Raw genomic sequence first — 20000 nt, 5'->3', positions numbered from 1 at the left:
AACATGGTATTTTCTCGCTATTTTCTGGTCGGTGGTGTTGTGTTGCAAAGGCACGATTGGTCTCATCACTTTATAACTTCCTCTTCGGAAACTCACACGAGGTTGTTCTCCTCCTGCGTGGCGCGGTGGTTCTCTACTGCACACGCCTGGGCTGCGCCGGGACGTCCCTCCTCCGTTTGTGGCGGAGAGCTGATGATGGTGGTCACTGATGATGATGATGATGATGATGATGATGATGATGACAATAATGATGATGAATTATTAATATTTTCTTCATAGTTTCTCACCTTTCAACTGATACAAGAGAATATGCAAGAAAATTAATCAGTGAGCGGACGAAATTAATTTAGATTGTATAGAATCATAATTGAGATACTTCATTTTTTTTTTTTTTTCATAATTATCTCCCCCTTTCAACTGATGCGAGAACGATCAACCAGTAAGTGGACGAGATCAATGAAGAATGTGCTGAATCAAGATCTTGGGTAATCAAATACAGACTCAGTTTCTTAACAATCTTGAAATGTAAATCTCCCAATAAAGGAGTCCTCGTCCCTGAATTTCATCTCTTTAAATGTCCTGCCTCTTACACTTCAGAAAATGTGATGATGCGTAAAGCTTAAAATAATAATAATAACAACAATAAAAATAATAATAATAACAATAATAATAATAATAATAATAATAATAATAATAATAATAATAATAACAATGATTTTTTTTTTCATGTTCAGTATAGCAAGGTCACGTCTGTAACATTTCAAAACACTTGTTCCTTTCCATTCATTCTGTCATGTTGCAGTGTTCCTTTATACTGTTGTGATGTAAGAGCTCTTGAAGCCTTATTATAGATTCCTGCCCTTCTCTCTCTCTCTCTCTCTCTCATCTCTCTCTCTCTCTCTCTCTCTCTCTCTCTCTCTCTCTCTCTCTCTCTCTCTCTCTCTCTCTCTGGTTAGAAATAATTTATGATTCCTACCAATGACAGGAGGCAAGAGATGGACAAAATAAAAAAATAAAAAAACGACTTTAAAAATTGTTCAGTGAAACCAATTTACCATCACCACCACCAACAACAACACAAGCAACACCAGCAGCAACACTACCACCACCACTACCACCGACACCACCAACACCACTAACATCACCAACACTACCAACACCATCAACACCACTACCATCATCACCATTACATCAAGACAACACATTGGTTCTCCTTTCCATAAATATGAAGATCCGGGTAAGAAGAGGAGAGACGTGGGAAGAGGAGGAGGAGGAGGAGGAGGAGGTTAGCAAGGAGGTAAGGAGGAAAGGAGGGAAGAATTCGGGGAAGAGGAGAAGAAGCGGAAAGATGAAGACAGACAGAGGAAGAGGAGGAGGAGGAGGAGGAGGAGGTGGTGGAGGAGGAGGACTAGTGTACATGTGGAAGACACACAGGTGAGGAGAAGGAAGAGGAGTAGAGGGGGAGGGGGGACAAGAACACACAGGTGCACACGCTAATTAGAAGTGCAGGGCGGTGGACTGCCTCACAGGTGCTCCAGAAGCTGACGTTTCCGACACCTGGCCGTGAAGGTATGTGGGAGGAAGTCTTGGCTTACCACCTGGCCCGCTCCGCACCCCCACTCCCCCTCTCACACACACACACACACACACACACACACACACACACGCACACACGGCTGGAGATGCAAAATCAGAGTGTTTGCAGTAAGGTCACGGTGGCGAAGTGGCTGTTGGGGTTCCACATTAAGATCGTGATGCTGGATGTTGGCCGTGGGGCTGTGATGGGGAGGTGCTGTGATGTTAGGGGTTTCGTGTGAGCGAAAAAGAAAGGAGAAACTCAAGTACACGAACAGAGGATGGAGTAAAGAGTCAGAGCAAGAGAGTTAACAGAAAGCCATGAGAAACAGTCACACTACAAGCACAAAACAATAACATTGGTGCAACAGTTCCGAGGACAGCCAGTGGCAGCCAAGCCTTGTGCACGTAGCCGCCCGAGCTGGTGACGCCACTGTGGTAAGAAACTCGTTCACAGCCACGCTCGCCCGACACTCCCTTTAAACATACGACAGCAAAGGACTAGAGAGGGAAAAAAAATGCTTAAACAAAGAAAACAAAGATAATGATAACAAAATTAAAAATAACTGGTGAAAATGAGAAAAATCGTCGCAACAGCACCAACAAATACTACTACTGTTACTGCTTCTACTACTACTACTATTACTACTACTACTACTACTAATAATAATAATAATAATAATACCACCACCACCTTCATTACCACTACCTCTCTCTCTCTCTCTCTCTCTCTCTCTCTCTCTCTCTCTCTCTCTCTCTCTCTCTCTCATTCACTCACTTAAAAAAATAAAGAAAAAAAGAAAAGAAAGAACAACACAGAAGCATATAGACAACTAAAACAATTATAACAACACTAATAATAGCACGCATTAACACGAGAGAGAGAGAGAGAGAGAGAGAGAGAGAGAGAGAGAGAGAGAGAGAGAGGCAAACACGTGTAACACCCCAGCCTAGTTAGAATGCCAGTAACGTCCAGATGATTATCTCTAAGCAGCACAGACTTACTTAGAGACACCGTCGCTCACAAGACTAAGATCCGCTGTTATTATTCCTCACGTTGGCCCGCAAGGAGACTCCAAGTGTTTTAGATGCTCTCTCTCTCTCTCTCTCTCTCTCTCTCTCTCTCTCTCTCTCTCTCTCTCTCTCTCTCTCTCTCTCTCTCTCTCTCTCTCAGTTTTCCTTCAGAGAGAGAGATTAGTAAGGGTAAAATTACAAGGAAAGTAAACAAGGTGGGAGGGAGAGAGAGGGAGTGGGTGTGAACGGAGGAGGAGGAGGAGGAGGAGGAGGAGGAGGGAAGGAGGAGGAATTGGTGCCAAGGAAAGAATAATCCTTAAGATAATCACTTAACACTCGCTTCAGGATGCAGGAGAGAGAGAGAGAGAGAGAGAGAGAGAGAGAGAGAGAGAGAGAGAGAGAGAGAGAGAGAGAGAGACTCGAAAACTTAGTAAATTAATAAGTAAATGACAGTGCAAGGATATTAACTCTAAGAACAGTAATAAAAATAACAATAATAGTAGTAGTAGTAGTAGTAGCAGTAGTGGCAGTAGTAGTAGTAGTAGTAGAAGTAGTAGTAGTAATTGATATGCACGACAGGTTCACTTAAAGACCACCAGTTTTCATGTGTATCTGCCGGAACAAATATTATTAACGTCATCTCTCATCGCCTCGCGTGGCCTCCCCTTGCGGCCTCCACATGACCCTCCCTCCACCTGGCCCCTTCCCTGCCCCACCTCGCACCCTCCCTCCTTCCACTCTCAACATCTCTCCTACCCTCCCTCCCTTCCTCCAGCTCTCCCAGCCTCCCTCCCTCCCTCACTTCCCCCAAGCTCTCCTCTGCCTCTCTCCCCTTCCAAAGCATCTCTTCATGCCCTCCCTCTCCCCTCATCTCTCCCTCTCTTTACTGCCTCAGGTCTCTCCCAGCAGTGGTAAGCTGGCACGGATGCGTAGTCAGAGAGAGAGGGAGAGGAAGACTACGTATGAGTGAAACAGGATGAAGAAAAAAAAAAAAAATACTAGGAAAATATTGTGTAGGTGAGTAAGAGAATGATATAAAAGGAACAGGGTGAGGAAGAGAAAGAGGAGAAGAGAAGGAGGAAGAAGATGGGGCAAGGATAAGGAGAAAGGAGAGGATGCAAGCCAAGACTCGTCGGAGAGTGGGAAGAGAAAGATAATAGGTGGAACGTGGAAGTTTACTGGGGACGCTGCGGCCTTCTCTTTCTTCCTCGCACCAATTTAAATGTCACGTCGGAGAGAGAGAGAGAGAGAGAGAGAGAGAGAGAGAGAGAGAGAGAGAGAGAGAGAGAGGGAGAGAGGTTATTATTATTATGACACGAGTTTATCTGGAAATAGTAAAGTCAATAATAATAATAGTAATAAACTGAGCCTGTTAAGTTTCGATACAGTGGTCTCTTGTTACTGCACAACGTTTTCTTACAGAGTGAACCTTGGTCTCTGGGTTTCCACTGCGGTCTCTCTGGCTACACACTGGTTTTTATAAAAGCGAGGCAGGTGCTTCTAAAGATACGAGTACTCATAGCCAACAAACATTGTCCCTCTTTCAAAATTCAAAGATTTTGCGTACACTAACGGTGGTGTCAACTTTTTTCGTCTTCTCTCTCTCTCTCTCTCTCTCTCTCTCTCTCTCTCTCTCTCTCTCTCTCTCTCTCTCTCTCTCTTTCTCTCTCTCTCTCGTCATCTGGTAACGCCCGCTGCTACCTGGATCTTGAGGTAACGCCGAGATGTCGGAGTGAATATCATGAAGGATGTTTGAGAAGTGGTAACGACATTAATACTGGTATAGTACATTCCTTTCTTGGAGGCTGTATTGTGCTTTGTGTGTGTATGTGTGTTTGTGTGTGTGTGTGTGTGTGTGTGTGTGTGTGTGTGTGTGTTAATAATATAAATGGTAGTAAAAGTAGCAGTAGCAGCAGCAGCAGCAGCAGCAGCAGCAGCAGCAGCAGCAGCAGCAGTAGCAGCAGCAGCAGCAGCAGCAGCAGCAGCAGTAGTAGTAGTAGTAGTAGTAGTAGTAGTAGTAGTAGTAGTAGTAGTAGTAGTAGTAGAAGTAGTACCAGTAGTAGTAGCAGTAGTAGTTGCAGTATTAATAGTGGCAGTAACAGCAGCAGCAGCAACCACAGCAACATTAACAGAAACAGTAGTAAAGAAAATGAATGGGAGAAGTATGTGCGGTACGAACACACACACACACACACACACACACACACACACACACACACACACACACACACACACACATCTTGCAGCGTGGCCGCGCGTTGCACTAACCACAACTTGCAGGCGCTGCAGATCTCATCCGTTTTACCCAAATTGGCCTCGACGTGATGAGGTGAGTCTGCTGTCTGCAAACCACCCTCGCGTCAGCACCCCACCACCGCCGGCCCCCCCCCTCACCCGTCAGGAGCTGTCGGGTTCATGTCTTTCATCCAGTCCAAAGGCTGCAGGGGGCTGAGGCTTGACATGGATGCCCTGCCGCCTAATCAGTATGTTGCCTCCTTTTGTCTGCCAGCCGACAGGCTGGTGAGTGGCGCCGAGGGGCCGCCACCATGTTGTGTATCAAGCACCGCCGCCTGTGTTGGTGGCGGCGTGGCCACTGGGCACGGCTGGTCACGCACGTGTGCTGAAGAGGTGCAGGTCGTGCAGGTTAGCGGAGGTAATACGCACTCTTTGGAGAATCACGAGGAAAGGCTCACTCTGCCTTCTTCTGTCCTGCAGCAGCTCTCACAAGCCGAACTCCCGACATGCTGAAACAAAACGGCATCTTTTTGCTTTTTTAGGAGCTTCTGGTGACGTATCCTGAGTTCACTATTGTTGAGATCATGAACAACACTAATTACAATCAAGGAACCTGTCTAACAAAGAGCCCACCGCGCACCTCCCAGGCTGCCCTGTTCGGCTGCCTGGGACCCTACGTGGGATTGCAGTATTTGTGGATTTGCATTAAGAATGGATGCTCGGCCAGATCAAGGAAGCAGTGCGTAGTACCAAGGAGCTCCTTGCCTGCTGACCCTCCCGGCTCCCGCCCGCCGAGCGCAACCACTTCACTTTATCTCCGTCTAGTCGTGATTTAAATACTTCTCAGAAAATTTCTCCTTGGTAATTTCTATGAAGTGAGGGCACTGCTACGTAGGTTGTAATAGTAATAATAGTAACAGTAGTGCGAGCCTAGTGGTGGCAGAGCGAGCCTGGGACGCAGAAAGTGGTATTCCCAGCAAGTAGTGATGAACACCCCGCAGTGGATGTTATTTCCACACTTACTTGGTACATGTACACGTCCGAGGCCTGCGTGGAGCGGCAATACGCACCAAGACCAGGAGCGCCAAGCGGGAAGAGGACGGCGAACAGGGCGGAGGGCGAGAAAAAAAAAAAAAATTCATACAGCGAGACGGTACCTCAGTGTAGTAGTAGTAGTAGTAGTAGTAGTAGTAGTAGTAAACAAAAGTATGGTAATGTTCGGTAACCAAAGACAATGTACAGCGATCATTTGACTGACAGACCGGGAAACAAACACACAGACAGACATTAGGAAAGTTCTGCCCACCCCCCACCCAACCACCCACCCACCCACCCACACACACACACACACACACAAGAAGCAGTAAGTAGGAAACCAACGACATGACTTACGACACGACTTACGCGTTTAGGCGAGAGTTGAGTCCGTGTGCGAGACCACAACCATGACGCAGGGTGAAGGTGAAGGCCAAAGGTGCCCTAACCTGCCAACACGACTCACTGACTGGCTATTCAACGCGAAACAAACCTCCTACATAATATTACCCGCCAACAGAAAATAACCAACACCAAGTAGTCATCAGAGGGAGGAAGAAAAGGGTTAACAGAGAGAAAATGGACTATTACGAAGGGAAGAACCGTATCATCGAAAAGAAATGGAAGGTGTAATGAATAAAAAAAAGTAAAAGAAAAAACTTAGAATTGCGGTGTTGCTATTGACAGTCACGGAGGTTTGGGTGAGAGCTAGGGGAAGGGGAAGTGAAGGGAGAGCTGGGGGAGGGGTGGGGGTGGCTGGTGGCCGCGGAGTGGAGTGGAGGTCAGGGGACGGAGCAGTGATATGACGAAGGGCAGAGCGGGCGGTAATTCTGTTGGTATGCAGGGGAGGGAAGCGCCGGGACGGAGGACGCCCGCCAAGTAGCAAGACGGGACCACCCATCTATCATGCGCCTGGGAAAAAGTAGTTCTCCGCTCCCTCTTCTTTCACATAACGAGGCCCCTGTGCCGAGGGTATAGGCCGCAGTGGACCATTATGTCAGGCGATCACTGTCATCGATCCTGCCAGACCTCTGTGCGTGGCCGTCACCTTCTACTTGTGCTACTGTTCCCTCCAGCATCACTCCTGCCCCCTCCCTCCCTCCCTCCCTCCCTCCCTCTCTCCCACCCTCATTCCCTTCTTGCCTCCGCCTGTCTTGTCCATCCGCAGTTTGATCTCTGCCACCCGAGAAGCATTCATCCTTCACTATTTTCATTTTTCATTATCTTTTAGTTCCTACTCTTTTTTCATCTTCGCCTTGTCCCTTTTCACCCGCATTTTTGTTCGTTTGCTACTTAAGTTTCTCTCTCTCTCTCTCTCTCTCTCTCTCTCTCTCTCTCTCTCTCTCTCTCTCTCTCTCTCTCTCTCTCTCTCTCTCTCTTTATTACTATTTAATTCTCTGTTCCCTCCCCAACCTCTTCCACAACGGTGTCTCGTCGTCTGCCCACACACCTTTCCTTCGTCAGGTAAAACAGCCGCAGTCCGCAGCCGCAAGGAACCCGCAAGAAAAGTACAGCTGCTGACCTTAATCGCTTACTGAGGGCCTCGGGGCAGCGCGGGTTACGTTACGATACTCTGTCACTCTTGCTGTCCGTTCCACTGCGATAAGGAAGAGGAGGATGATGGAGGAGGAGAAGATAAAGGCGCAGATGAACAACGACAACAAAAACTGCAGTAACGTAGACACTTCCTCCTCCTCCTCCTCCTCCTCCTCCTCCTCCTCCTCCACTTAAACACAACACAACAATGCAGTTACTACAGACAACATAAAACAGTCTCAACCATCACCATCACCATCACCACTACTGAGAACAAGTCGAGGCTGGGAGGAGGAGGAGAAAGAAGAAGAGGAGGAGGAGGAGGAGGAGGAGGCAGGGAAGGATGGAGTTGAGCAGTGGAGGGAGGGAAGGAGGGAGGAGAGGAACGGATGATGCTAGTTGCCAAGGTGATGCAGAAATGAGGCTTAATAAGGAGTTAACGAGTGCGAGGCTCAAACAGGCGAACCAAGCCTTGTCACCTCTGTCCTGATAGCCTCCCTCCCCCTGCTCCGTGCTGCCTGCCTCACACACACACACACACACACACACACGCACACACACACACACACACACGCGAACGGTTTCCCCGCCTCCGCCGCCGCCACCACCACCACCGTTTTTGCAACACACACGCCCTCTTGTGCTTGCTTGACTCCATGATGTGTTCCACTTGTGCCTCGTTTAGTGTTTTCTTCATATCTCCTACGTACATGCGTTACACTTCTTTTTTTTTTGTTGTTTTTTTCTCTCTTTATCTTCTTTCTCTTTTCTTTCTTCTTTCTTTCTCCTTCCGTGTGTTTGTTTGGTTGCTTGGTCGATGATGGTGATGGTGCTTCTTTTTCTTCTTTCTTTCTTTCTTTCTTTCTTTATTTATTTATTTATTTGTTCTTTCTTTCTTTCATTCATTCATGTTTTTCTTCTTGTTCTTTCCATCATCATCATCCCGTCTTTTCTTTTTAATTTATCTTTTCTTCACCATCATCATCATCATCTTCATCACCACCACCACCACCACCACCACCACCATCATCATCACCACCACCACCACCACCACCACCACTTCCTCCTCCTCCTCCTCCTCCTTCTTCCTCTCTTTTCTATTTTTTTTTTTTTTTGTCTATACCTTCACCACCATCATCATCCTCTTCTTCTTCTTCCACTTCTTCGTCTGTTCTCAAGTGCCTGGCCGAGGAGTCCTACTAGATTACCAAGAGATAACGTCGACACGAGATACCAGGAACCATTGACGGATCAGTAAGACAGTCAAGGGAACATTCCGATAGATAGATAGATAGATATGAAGGCTAATATAAAGAGTGATAGATTGTATGGTTATGGCAGTTAATTAGAAAAGATGATATTTCCATACGTGTGTGTGTGTGTATGTGTGTGTGTGTGTGTGTGTGTGTGTGTGTGTGTGTGTGTGTGTGTGTGTGTGTGTGTGTGTGTGTGTGTGTGTATGTGTGTGTGTGTGTGTGTGTGTGTGTGTGTGTGTTAGCACGGAAATATTGTCTCTGTCATTCTCTTCCTGTTTTAACATATAGCGGGAGACGAGAAGATAGTATAATAATAGTTGTAATTTTGAAGTTTTATAAACAAGCATATGATCGCGTCAGAAATTCTAGATGAAGAGAGAAAGGCTTTAACAAATAATTACATTGTTCTATTTAGCTTCCTTCAAATGCTAGGTCAGGTTAATGTATTACGGGTGCCGGTGAGAGAGAAAAGATGTTTTGTTAGTAAATTTAAAGTTTGTCTAGCATCTCAAGGACAAAGTTAGGGGAAGTAGATTAACGTACAGTAGAAAAGAAAAAAAAAGAGGACTAGATTACTGACGTGTAGTTGCACGCGAAGGTCACGTACAATTCCAAGGATAAACTTCAACGTGCGGTGAAGTAAAACCTATTAACAAACATTTCTAAAGTTTTCACCTTATTATCAAGCATCAAACTACAATAGGATGGTGTAGCTACTGATAAACTCCCTTCATTTTTTTTCTGTTACGTCCAAAGATAATGAGCTGCAATGGCCGCCGCCTTACCGACAGAGGCACAATGCTGACCACTACATGGTAACTGCAGACCAACTAGACGGAAAGGCTTTATGGATACAAGTTTGTGATGAAGACTCGGAGTGGTGAAGGTGATGAGGTGCAGGGAGTGGAGGGGGTGGGCGCAGGGCGGGAAGATGAGGGGCGCCAGGGTGAATGAAGGAGCGTGGGGCGCGGCGAGGAGGGCAAAGGAATAGCAGGCAGAGCATTAGGAGCAGGAGCGGAGGGAGGATGCCGGCACACTACACAGAGCAGCGCGCGCATATCTCATTCCCGCTGAAGATTTGTTGAGGGGAAGAGAAACAAACGTAAATTATTCCACTCCTAAGTTATTGGTCAATAATCAGTACCTTAAGAGTCATTAGCTTGCAGCAGTGATGGACTGGAGCTCAGGTCGAGATGAGCCAGTAAAAGGCGGGAGGCACGGCGGCCACACACATCACGCGTCGAGTCCAAACACACACTCCAAGGCAGCGCTGCGGCGGCCTGACCTGCGGGGCCCGATCTGCCTCCCTCGGCACCACGTTCAACCTCACTTTTTTTTTTTTTCTAAGACAAATTTGCGTCCTTTCCCTGTAGGTTGTGTGTTGTGGGTCACCTGGCGGGAGACCCACACACACACACACACACACACACACACACACACACACACACACACACACACACACACACACACATCACACACACACAGACAAATAGACATCTAATGCGGGGCTCTGCAAGTTACACACAGACGAATTCCTCACTCGCTTTTCTCAAGGGGAAGGTTAATACAGTTCCGCTCACCACGATGGACACGCGCCAGCACCGGATGTGAGCACGGCCGTCCCCGCGTCATTATCAGCCGGATACCACCATTAGCTGGACGTCATCATTAAAACACATCGCTTGCTCATTCTTTTAACCTCACTACACTAAGAAACTAAGACGAGCCTGCCTAACGATTACTGTTACCAAGATAAAACATGAGTCTGCTTGATGTGTTACAACGTTGTTATGAGCTAAACTGGTTCTCCGCAGGCAGAGTTGTTCTGATCCAGCAATTAGAACATATTCAATCAAGCCAGTGATAGGTGGCGGGGTGAGGAGCTAAGTAACAAGCCTCTCCTGGGCCTGGTAACACGTGGGCAGCAGTGACGAGGAATAATTAGGAAAAGGGAGTCCCTCGCATTCCTTAAAAGGCAGGATAAGGAGAGACGAGCTCTGACACACTGCCCGTAAAACCAGATATACGTATTTGGAAGACATAGACGTAATGGCTGAGCATCCCTGCTGACCCACTGCCAGGCCAGCAAGTCAGTGCCTCACTCCACCTAGCACTGCAGACACCAGGAGGTGAGCAGTACATGGGAGCCGTCCACCTGCATTTCTCCTCGAATAAGTAACAATTGCATGTTTGTAGTGTGCAAAAATATTTGAATCAGTGTTGTGCATTCACTCATTTCAGATGCAAAGAATGGCTTTGTTTTCACTGACGCAATTTTTTTTTTTTTTTTCACATCCTGAATACAATACAAATAAGATATAGATGACGATAAAGGAAAAAAAAAGTCAATAGAAGTTAACAGTGTTCATCCTTGTATCCAGATGTTGGTTCCTCTCACAAGTGTTACGGAGATGAACACTGCTTTGCCTCACCACGAAGACTAACGAGGTATTAAACTCCAAACAGAATCTCCATCCAGAATGTCGCGAGTTGAATGTTGAGACAGCACGGCGGTGGAGGGAAGCACTGAGCCTCCAGACACCCAGTGAATACAAGCCAGAGAGAGAGAGAGAGAGAGAGAGAGAGAGAGACCGTGTGTGTGTGTGTGTGTGTGTGCGTGTGTTTGTCGGATTGGAAGGGTGCAGCAGTCGCAGGCGGCGGGCAGTACTGCGTGATGGAGTGAGCGCCAGTACCTGTTCCCCTGCTATGGGCTCATCATCTCCATCACCCTGATAACCCTTACGCCCGCCCACATCACCCGCGGATACCTAGAGGCGCGCCGCGACCATTTTCACACAAAAACATAATGTGTTTATCCACTGTTAAACTCCAGAATTACATAGAATTATAGTTGTAGTTCGCATGATCTCAAGATGAATGCTTGCAATTATGAATGCCTCAATGTGATCACTTTGATATAATGTGGAGTAAAGTACGTAATGATAGACCAGACCGCACGCTGGGCCACGCCATGTGCTTAATATCCTGCACAATGATGAGAGATCACCCACTAACTTCACTTGCTCTCTCTCTCTCTCTCTCTCTCTCTCTCTCTCTCTCTCTCTCTCTCTCTCTCTCTCTCTCTCTCTCTCTCTCTCTCTTCCTCCCTCCCACCGGATTATGCAAGTGATTTATGTTTCTAATAACTGTCAATTTGCACGGCGAGTGTCGGGTGACGCTGTAGTGGTGAGAGACCTTACAATTATTGTTTACAGCCGTGTTTGGGAGGACAAGGAGGGAGCTACAGGATATGGATAACCTGCCCCTTGCATGCACAAGGTGACGTGCTACGTGAGCTACATAGGAAAGACCGGCTTCTCGTCTCCTGAATTTAACGCATAATTTACTCTGCTTTAGGTTCTTGAGAAATAAATGATGTGGGCAAAAAACGTGAAGAAATTGCTGCTGCTATAAGACATGATTATAAACTACAGTCAATAAACTTCAGCGTGGAGAAATCGTAGTATGTCTTGTTCTTCAAACTGGTAATGGAAGAATATTACCAAGGAAGGAGGAAGAACACTAGTAGGAAAAGGCTCATTGCTTACCACACCCACCGCAAGAACTCTCGTACCTCAGAGAGATAGAATGGAAGAACACAGTAAAACGAACTCATAAGCAGGATGGAATTCACAATCTGGGAGTGGTTTATGATGAGAAACTAAAAGAAAGGAGAACAATATTTGACGCGGTGACGATAATGAAGCTTGGAGACGCCAAGGTGCTGCAGGGGAAGGCAGAAGAGGAAGATGTTATTCGAAGCTTCTTAGTTGTTACCGTACGTGGAGTGTGTGTGTGTGTGTGTGTGTGTGTTTGCTGTGTAGAATTAGGTGGATATGTATAGATATAAAGGCAAATTGCTACCTCCAGTGAAACAGGACAAAATCTAAGACTGTTGAGTATCCTAGAGGAACGGAGGGCATGCAACCTGGCACTAACCGATTACGTCAAGAGAGAAGAAAAAAGAAAGGGAAGAAAATCAAAGTTGGACAAAGCAAAACACTGAAGCCTTTCATACTTATCACTGTACCGAGATGAAGACCCGCGAGAGGTAAGCAGTCCGTTTTGGAAAGAAGAAAAAAGATGTGTATCTCCTAAGCATGTTTTCACACACTACTCATCATCGCACACAGCCACAGCCAAACTAGAGAGCGGCTGTCATTCAGAAGAGGCAGCATACCTGGAGGAACACAGGTGGAGGAAAAACTCTGGATAGGTTACTGCCAGCGAGAAATGTTGCTAGGCTGAAGAGAGTTGTACAGAGCAATGACAGAACACTCCCGCCGCCAGTCACTCCTCCACACACCCTTTCCCTTGCTACCCTCCTACCCCTCCCTACTTGCTTGCCTGCCTGCCAGCGTGCCTGCCAGCCTTCCTGCCTGCTTGTCTGTCTGTCTGCCTGCCCCTCTCACCGGTGTCATGTTCGTCATCACTTCCATGGTTTGCCTCTGCTCTGTTCAAAAGGAAAAACTAGTCAGACAACATGTGAGGCACGTACATCATACGGTTTTTGGTCTGCTCTCCTCTTTAAAACTCTTGAATACCTCGACACCATTCAGCGGAGGACGAAATCTATACCTGCTATACGTACTGAATCAGAAGAGGGTTCGGTGAGTTTTTATTTCACCGCAAAGAAGTGTCAGGAAAGAGGAAGAAAGGAAGATGAAGTGTTAAGTAAATATTCATAAGACATCCTGCAGTAAATGTCAGTGCGCCATACTTTGCATTCCAAGTCAATTTGTAGACAAGAAGTAAAGGAATGAAGTTTAAATATTCGCAAGCTGTACTCTCTCTCTCTCTCTCTCTCTCTCTCTTAATGACATAACTTACATGCAAAGAGTTTCCATCAAAGACAACCATCAATTCATCTCCTCGTCTTCGCTCCTTTTCTTCGTTCTCCTTTTTCTTGCTGTTTTTCCTCGTCCACCTACTTTATATATTTCTCCTTTCGTTCCTTTCTCACTTCCACGTCAAGCCATAGTCTCAGCCCTATTGGTGTCATTCCTTCCATCACACACACACACACACACACACACACACACACACACACACACACACACACACACACACACACACACACACACACACACACACACACACACACACACACACACACACACACACACACACACACACACACACACACACACACACACACACACACACACACACACACACACACACTCACACACACACACACACACACACACACACACACATACACACACACACACACACACACACACACACACGTACCCGTCCCGCCCACACCCTCTGCACTCTCCTATTTGATTGAAAATAAATCCATCGCATTTGTCTTTATCTGCGAGTACGTCGCTATAAAGAGCGGAGACCAACCGGGAGTTAGCAGTCAGTTATCCGCAGAGGAGCCCGGCAATCACCGCGGCTGACGGGCTAGAGGACGGCCGTTTCTCGCCTCCATCGTCGGCAAAAAGTGGAACCATTTATAACAATGGCCAATAAAAACACAAGTCATAAATAAGAGGTGAAGCTCATACGAGAAGTGATGACACGCACTCCAGAGGTGATGTGTGATCTGACCGTTCCGAGTGTCAGAAGCACGGCGGGACAGGCTTGTCTTTGCTGCTGCTGCTGCTGCTGCTGCTGCTGCTGCTACCCACGCCGTCGCCTCCACCTCCGACTCGGCCGCGTCTGCAGTTCTTGTTCGTGTGAGCGACGGAGGTTATGCTGCGGCAGGAGGCTCGTCCAAGACGGCAATATCACTAGTTCTTGTGGTGATGTGGAGTGTAATGGGCGTCTGGTGGTGGTGGTTGTGGTGGTAGCGGTGGCGGTGGTGGTGGTGGTGGCGGACAAGGATACGAGTAGCTATTTCAGCTTGTTGGGATGAGATTATTAGCTGTTGCCGGGAAGAACGTGATGAGAGAGAGAGAGAGAGAGAGAGAGAGAGAGAGAGAGAGAGAGCCAGCCATGCAGACAAAAAACACAGACGGAGGTCTAGACAGATGTGGATGATACGTAGTACATGTTTAACAAATACATGAATTGGTTTTGTAACACTTGAACATTCTTTAACTAATGAACTGTTAAAGAACAACAACATCTTTTAATTTACTCGGTTTTTTTTACAACACTGTCGATAAGAGAATATATTAAGCGAACCAGAGAGAGAGAGAGAGAGAGAGAGAGAGAGAGAGAGAGAGAGAGAGAGAGAGAGAGAGAGAGAGAGAGAGAGAGATTTTCTAGTACTACACATCAACGAAAATACTTAAATATTACAACTCTGAAATTAAAATGTCGACATTATGTTGTTTGTTCAGAGGTCAAAACTGGCATGATCAGCAAAGCCACAATGCGTTCGCTTGGAGAGAAGACAGTAAGAAATATCATTTCTCTTGAGTTTCAACAGCAGCATCAATGCACGTCGACGAAGCTGTCTCATATCTGTAAGCCTGACGGACCCTAAATCTTTACTGTATCACTGTATTCTTCAAACTAAACCTCCACAAAGACATAACGACCCGCACTCCACTATCACAACGAAAGTACAGTTATTTTGTAGCTTACTTTTTTCATTGGCTTTGGCTCCAAGAAGAAAGAATCACCTTCACCCTGGTATCCTCATTACTAATAGTGATTCTATATCTCCACTCAAAAATATGAACCTAAGAGCTACCAAATTACAAATATTGTACGTTATCAGATGACGCCCCTCCCCCTCATACGCCACACATCTCGGCCCCAACCGCCCTCCCCGCGGAACACCTCCCTCGCCCTCTAGAATTCTTAACCACAACAGACCCTCCGCTTTCACTATCGCTGTCCTCTCCATCACTTTTCTCCACTAATTACCTCACATAAAATACCTCCTTACCAGCTCGCGTCTGCCCTTCACTCCCTGCGGCCGCCTGCCTCCCTCAGCCCGACCACCGACGCAACGCCCTGCAGGCAGTGTAGCACAAGATCTATCCTCGTTTGGTTGTTCTTTGTCTCTCTTGTTTCCTGCGCACAGCCAGTGTTTTTTTTTTTTTTTTTTTTTTTTTTTTTTTTACTAAACGCTTCTGTCAATCCTTAGAAATCATGGCAGAAGGAAAGGTCAAGGTGAAAATGTGCAGCTCCCCCAAGCCCGTCACTGTTCATTGCATTTGACTTGTTTCTTCAAGTGTTTGTGAACGAGAAACCAAACGTTGTAGTTGTTGGGTCTCGCTGGGTCCTGCTAAAATCCTTCCTCTCACCAATTGTTCCGCGTCACCAAACATCACTTAATCAGTCGTAGGTACACGTGGAACAAATGACACAAACTGTTCCAGTCCCATCCTGTTCGGGCCAGACAATGGAGGCCAGGGATGTACTCACCTGCATGACGGCAGTGTTGTCATATGCTAATGCCCGCCGCCACAAAGCTCCACACCATCAATCTCTTGCTAACATTCCCAAGGATCACAACATCCTGTTCGATCACTATCACTTCCAGTCACTGGCGTACCTGTCACCGCGGCGCCGGACAGCCCCCGCCAGTCATTTTTATCGTTCTTTCACGAATATCGGTGAATCACTCGTTTTTTTAACCGTGCAGTCACTGATCACTTGTGCCACACTCTTATCATGACCACTTCTGGAGTAACACCTAGCACTGCTGCTACATCCATTATTTTCACCATAAATTTCATGATGCTCATAGTAATCTCACCCGAAATACCTAACCACTTACTCCATCTCGGCACCAGGTACCAAATACTTTGCTGAACCATTTTGTTCCCCACAGACGCTTCTGTCTCCGCTGCCGCCACCTTCACTGCAGCTCGGGTCTCTATCAAGGTTCGGTGCTCAATAACCTTCATGTTGGTGCGTCACCAGCTATCACTGAATAAAATCTTCATGCAACAAGTGGTGGAAGCCTCCCTGCCATCAGCTCAGCCTCACGCAGCAGGCGGCGGCACAAGGTGATGTGCCCTTGTTACCCCGCACCTTGCCGTACGTACCATAGCCCAGCCTTGAAAAACACCGATTACCAAACAGGACCCCAACTGGTCAACTCATAAAAACCCACTCCTTAACGCAAATACGAGTATTTGGTTATTGAGAAGAGTGGCGAAGGGAAAGATTACAAGACGAAACATGTCAAAGGTAAATATAAACTACTTTTGGGGTGTGAAGGAGATGAATGAACACCCGCATCTGCTCTCCAGGACTAAGGTTCGGCACTGAGAAAAGTGCCTTGGAGTCTGTCTCAAGCACCCCAACAATTGGTAAAACTCGTCTAATACAGGTGGGCGGACGGTGCTACACTGCCCCCTTGCACAGTCCTGGGGCACTGCTAGGCACAGTCCTCCCACAGGACCTCTGGCAGGAGCTAGAGAGGATGTATTGTGGCGGTCTTAGTACCCGGGTTCGAAATGCAACCCATGTTCTGCCACTGTGTTCCTAACAACGGGGTTGCCGCCAAGCTGCTTTTATAACGGGGTTGAGACTAGCAAGGTCTAGGCCAACAGGGCAGCACCTCACTATTCCTCTTAGTTTCATGAGTTTCATTACGTATCGGACATTCCCCACCCCTTGTCTGCACAAGACTTATTGTTGCAATAATTTACAGGACGATGGTCAAGAGTACCGGATGAAAGTGGACTTGAACACAACATTAAGTAGTTATCAGAGTGAGTGTGGTGGAGGCGAGAGTGTAAGCGGAAGCCCTTCATAACGGAGACTCAAGGCCTGCCTCTCCCAGACAGCTTACTGACGTGTCACTCACCTTCGCTCGCACGCTCAGGTGGCCTGTGTCTGTCTGGCGGGGGTCTGAGCCTGGCGGTGCGGTGGTGGCGCTGCTCCCTCACAGGCCCAACACCCTCCACCAGCCCCACACTCTCCCACTTGCCTCCTCCTTCCTCTTGTCCTACCCGTCGACCCACAGCACACCGCTAAACATCAGGGGCCGCCTACGAACTTCACTGTTCCCTTGACGCACCGGACGCACTTGACTAGCCTTGGCTGAGGCCCCGACGGGGGAGACAGTGTCGGAGTGCCATTGCAAGTAGGAGGTGCTCAGCAACAGTGGGGAGGTGGAACGAGACTGAGGCGAGGACTAAGCATCATCACATCATCACACTAGTGCATCACGCGTCTCTCCCTCGAGGATCCGCACAACTTACACATGAGACGAGGTGTGGGCCGTGGCAGATGTCAGTCCAGAAGAAGCACTGATCATCGAGGAAAAAGCGAGGCGCGTGGAAAGTGGGGGCACGTGGAGCACGATGGGTACATTGGTCGGGGTCCAGAGCACGTGGGTGAGGGGCGTAATGTCAAGATGGGTGATCCGGGGCGTGGCAGGGGGCCGCGATGCAGGGCGCGGCGTGGTGTGGTGCGCGACTGCTCTGCCAGGTGACGGGAAGTAAAGTCAGAGTTGTCTTGATTATGGACTGAGTGATTCAGAGGCGTGGCGGGCGAGTGGGCGTACTGTGGAGGTGAGGGGCGTGCCAGGGTGCGATACGGTGCTGGTGGCAAGAGCCGGAAACACGGAAACACGGCACTCACACTTGAGACATCAGGGAGTCTCATCTGAATACGTTTTCCCACTCTTGAAATTTTCCGTAAGTGTTCTATCTTATAAGTGATTGATATGAACATTCAACGTAAGTGTTCACTTTGGATGTTACAGGCTTACAGATATTGGATAGGCATCACGTTCACTTTCGCAGACAAATGCAGTGTCCTTAACATTGGGTATTTATCATCCCGAGGTAATGTTATGACTTTACTGGGAGTTGCGGTTGTCATTTATGATCTGCATGGATGATGGGATTTGTCATGGATCAAAGTGAATGAATCATGGCGGGAGCGTGGAACACAGCCTATCGCGGTTAGAGGTGCTCGCCGAGTGTGGAGTGGCGGCTGGGAAGGCGCACAGCCTACTGCTGACCCGCTGATCCCACTGCTGGGGGCCGGCTCGCTCCACCACTGTCACCACCTCTTGCACGCCCTCACTACGCCCACGGTCACCAGGTCTGACAGTGCAGTGTGAGTGGAGGTTGTGTGTGTGTGTGTGTGTGTGTGTGTGTGTGTGTGTGTGTGTGTGCGCGTGCGTGCGTGCGTGCGTGCGTGCGTGCGTGCGTGTACGTATGTATGTATGTATGTATGCATGTATGTATGTGTGTGTGTGTGTGTGTGTGTGTGTGTGTGTGTGTGTGTGTGTGTGTGTGTGTGTGTGTGTGTGGAGGGCTACAGCCTCAGTAGCGCCTCCTGCTGGGTGACTAGAACGGGCGCCGCCACGACACCGTAAGGTTCACTCGCACAATGACAGGAAGACGATCATTTGCCTCCTCCCTCCTATGTTTACGTTAAGAGGCAGCGTGGCGCGGCGGCCACCACCCTTACACGCACGCACGCACCTCGCGCGTTCAAGACTCTCTTGGTCTGCCGGTACAACGAGACGGCCAGGTGCTGCCGCGGCTCCTATTGTTGTTGTTAGTGCTGCTGCTGCTGCTGCTGCTGCTGCTGCTGCTGCTGCCGCCGCCGCCGCCGCCGCCGCCGCCGCCGCCGCCGCCGCCGCCACCGCCACCGCCACCGCCGCCGCCGCCGCCGCCGCCGCCGTGTGCACACCGCCACTCCACACATGCACTGCAGCGCCGCCCGCCTTGCATGCAGCGCACCGGCCCGCGCTCAAGGCCAGCCCCGTCGGCGCACCACGTCCCTCCCGAGACTAGGCCCTCCAGCAGCTGCTTCAGGAGCAGCAACAACAGCAGGGTCGACGCAGACAGCAGTGGCTGCCAGGGTCACTCTCGCCCTGCCGGCAGCCAGCGCGCCGCCACCAGATACTAAGGACCCTGCCGACAACCTGACGGCGAGGAAGTCCTGCGGGCCGTGACACAGGGTCGCCACCTCTGTCTGCACCTCCTCGCACCCCACACTCCCCCACAGCCAATCACAAGCCTTGCAGAGAGTCCAAGCAAGATCTTACTGGCGAACTGTGTGGTCCCCGGAGTACGGTGCGGGGATGCTCTCCTGGCCGACCCACACACAACACTCGTCTGGATGCTGACAGTGATGCAACTAGTCACTACACACACCAACATACGAACACACCAACTTACATACATATGCACGCACTAAGATCACACAAAATATATACACAGCTCAATCTGTTACTTAAAGTACGGTAATTTATACGTGTGTTTCAGTGAGAAGAAGTGGAGCTTACGTATGTATGCGTATGTTTTTTTTTCTTTGCTGTCGTCCCCGTCTGAACAACTACGTTTTTTATATCTCACTTATATTAACTTCTCTATCTGTGACTCGAAAGTTATAGTGCTCGTTTTGCGACCTCCCATACTCGTCCATATTGCATGGGAAGAGTCAATGTTTAGTCAATGCAAATCC

The 20000-nt window shown here is 48.2% G+C and overlaps 1 protein-coding gene across 8 annotated transcripts in view; it reads right to left on the bottom strand.

The window, feature by feature from the left end:
• The window catches only part of LOC135101646 (uncharacterized), a 31961-nt gene extending 12331 nt beyond the window's left edge, over positions 1-19630 (bottom strand). Inside the window, exons 1-2 of one of the 8 annotated variants that reach the window (XM_064005924.1) lie at positions 15987-16744; positions 15505-15700 (exon numbers count right to left, since the gene is read on the bottom strand). The gene's annotated coding sequence lies outside the window, so the exon portion shown is untranslated. The other 7 variants (XM_064005926.1, XM_064005919.1, XM_064005920.1 and 4 more) reach the window with 7 other exon arrangements.
• Positions 19631-20000: the final 370 nt, after the last annotated feature.

The sequence above is a fragment of the Scylla paramamosain genome, chromosome 6, assembly GCF_035594125.1.
Source record: "Scylla paramamosain isolate STU-SP2022 chromosome 6, ASM3559412v1, whole genome shotgun sequence".
Lineage (NCBI taxonomy): Eukaryota > Metazoa > Arthropoda > Malacostraca > Decapoda > Portunidae > Scylla > Scylla paramamosain.
This window is presented reverse-complemented; position numbering and strand designations above follow the sequence as displayed.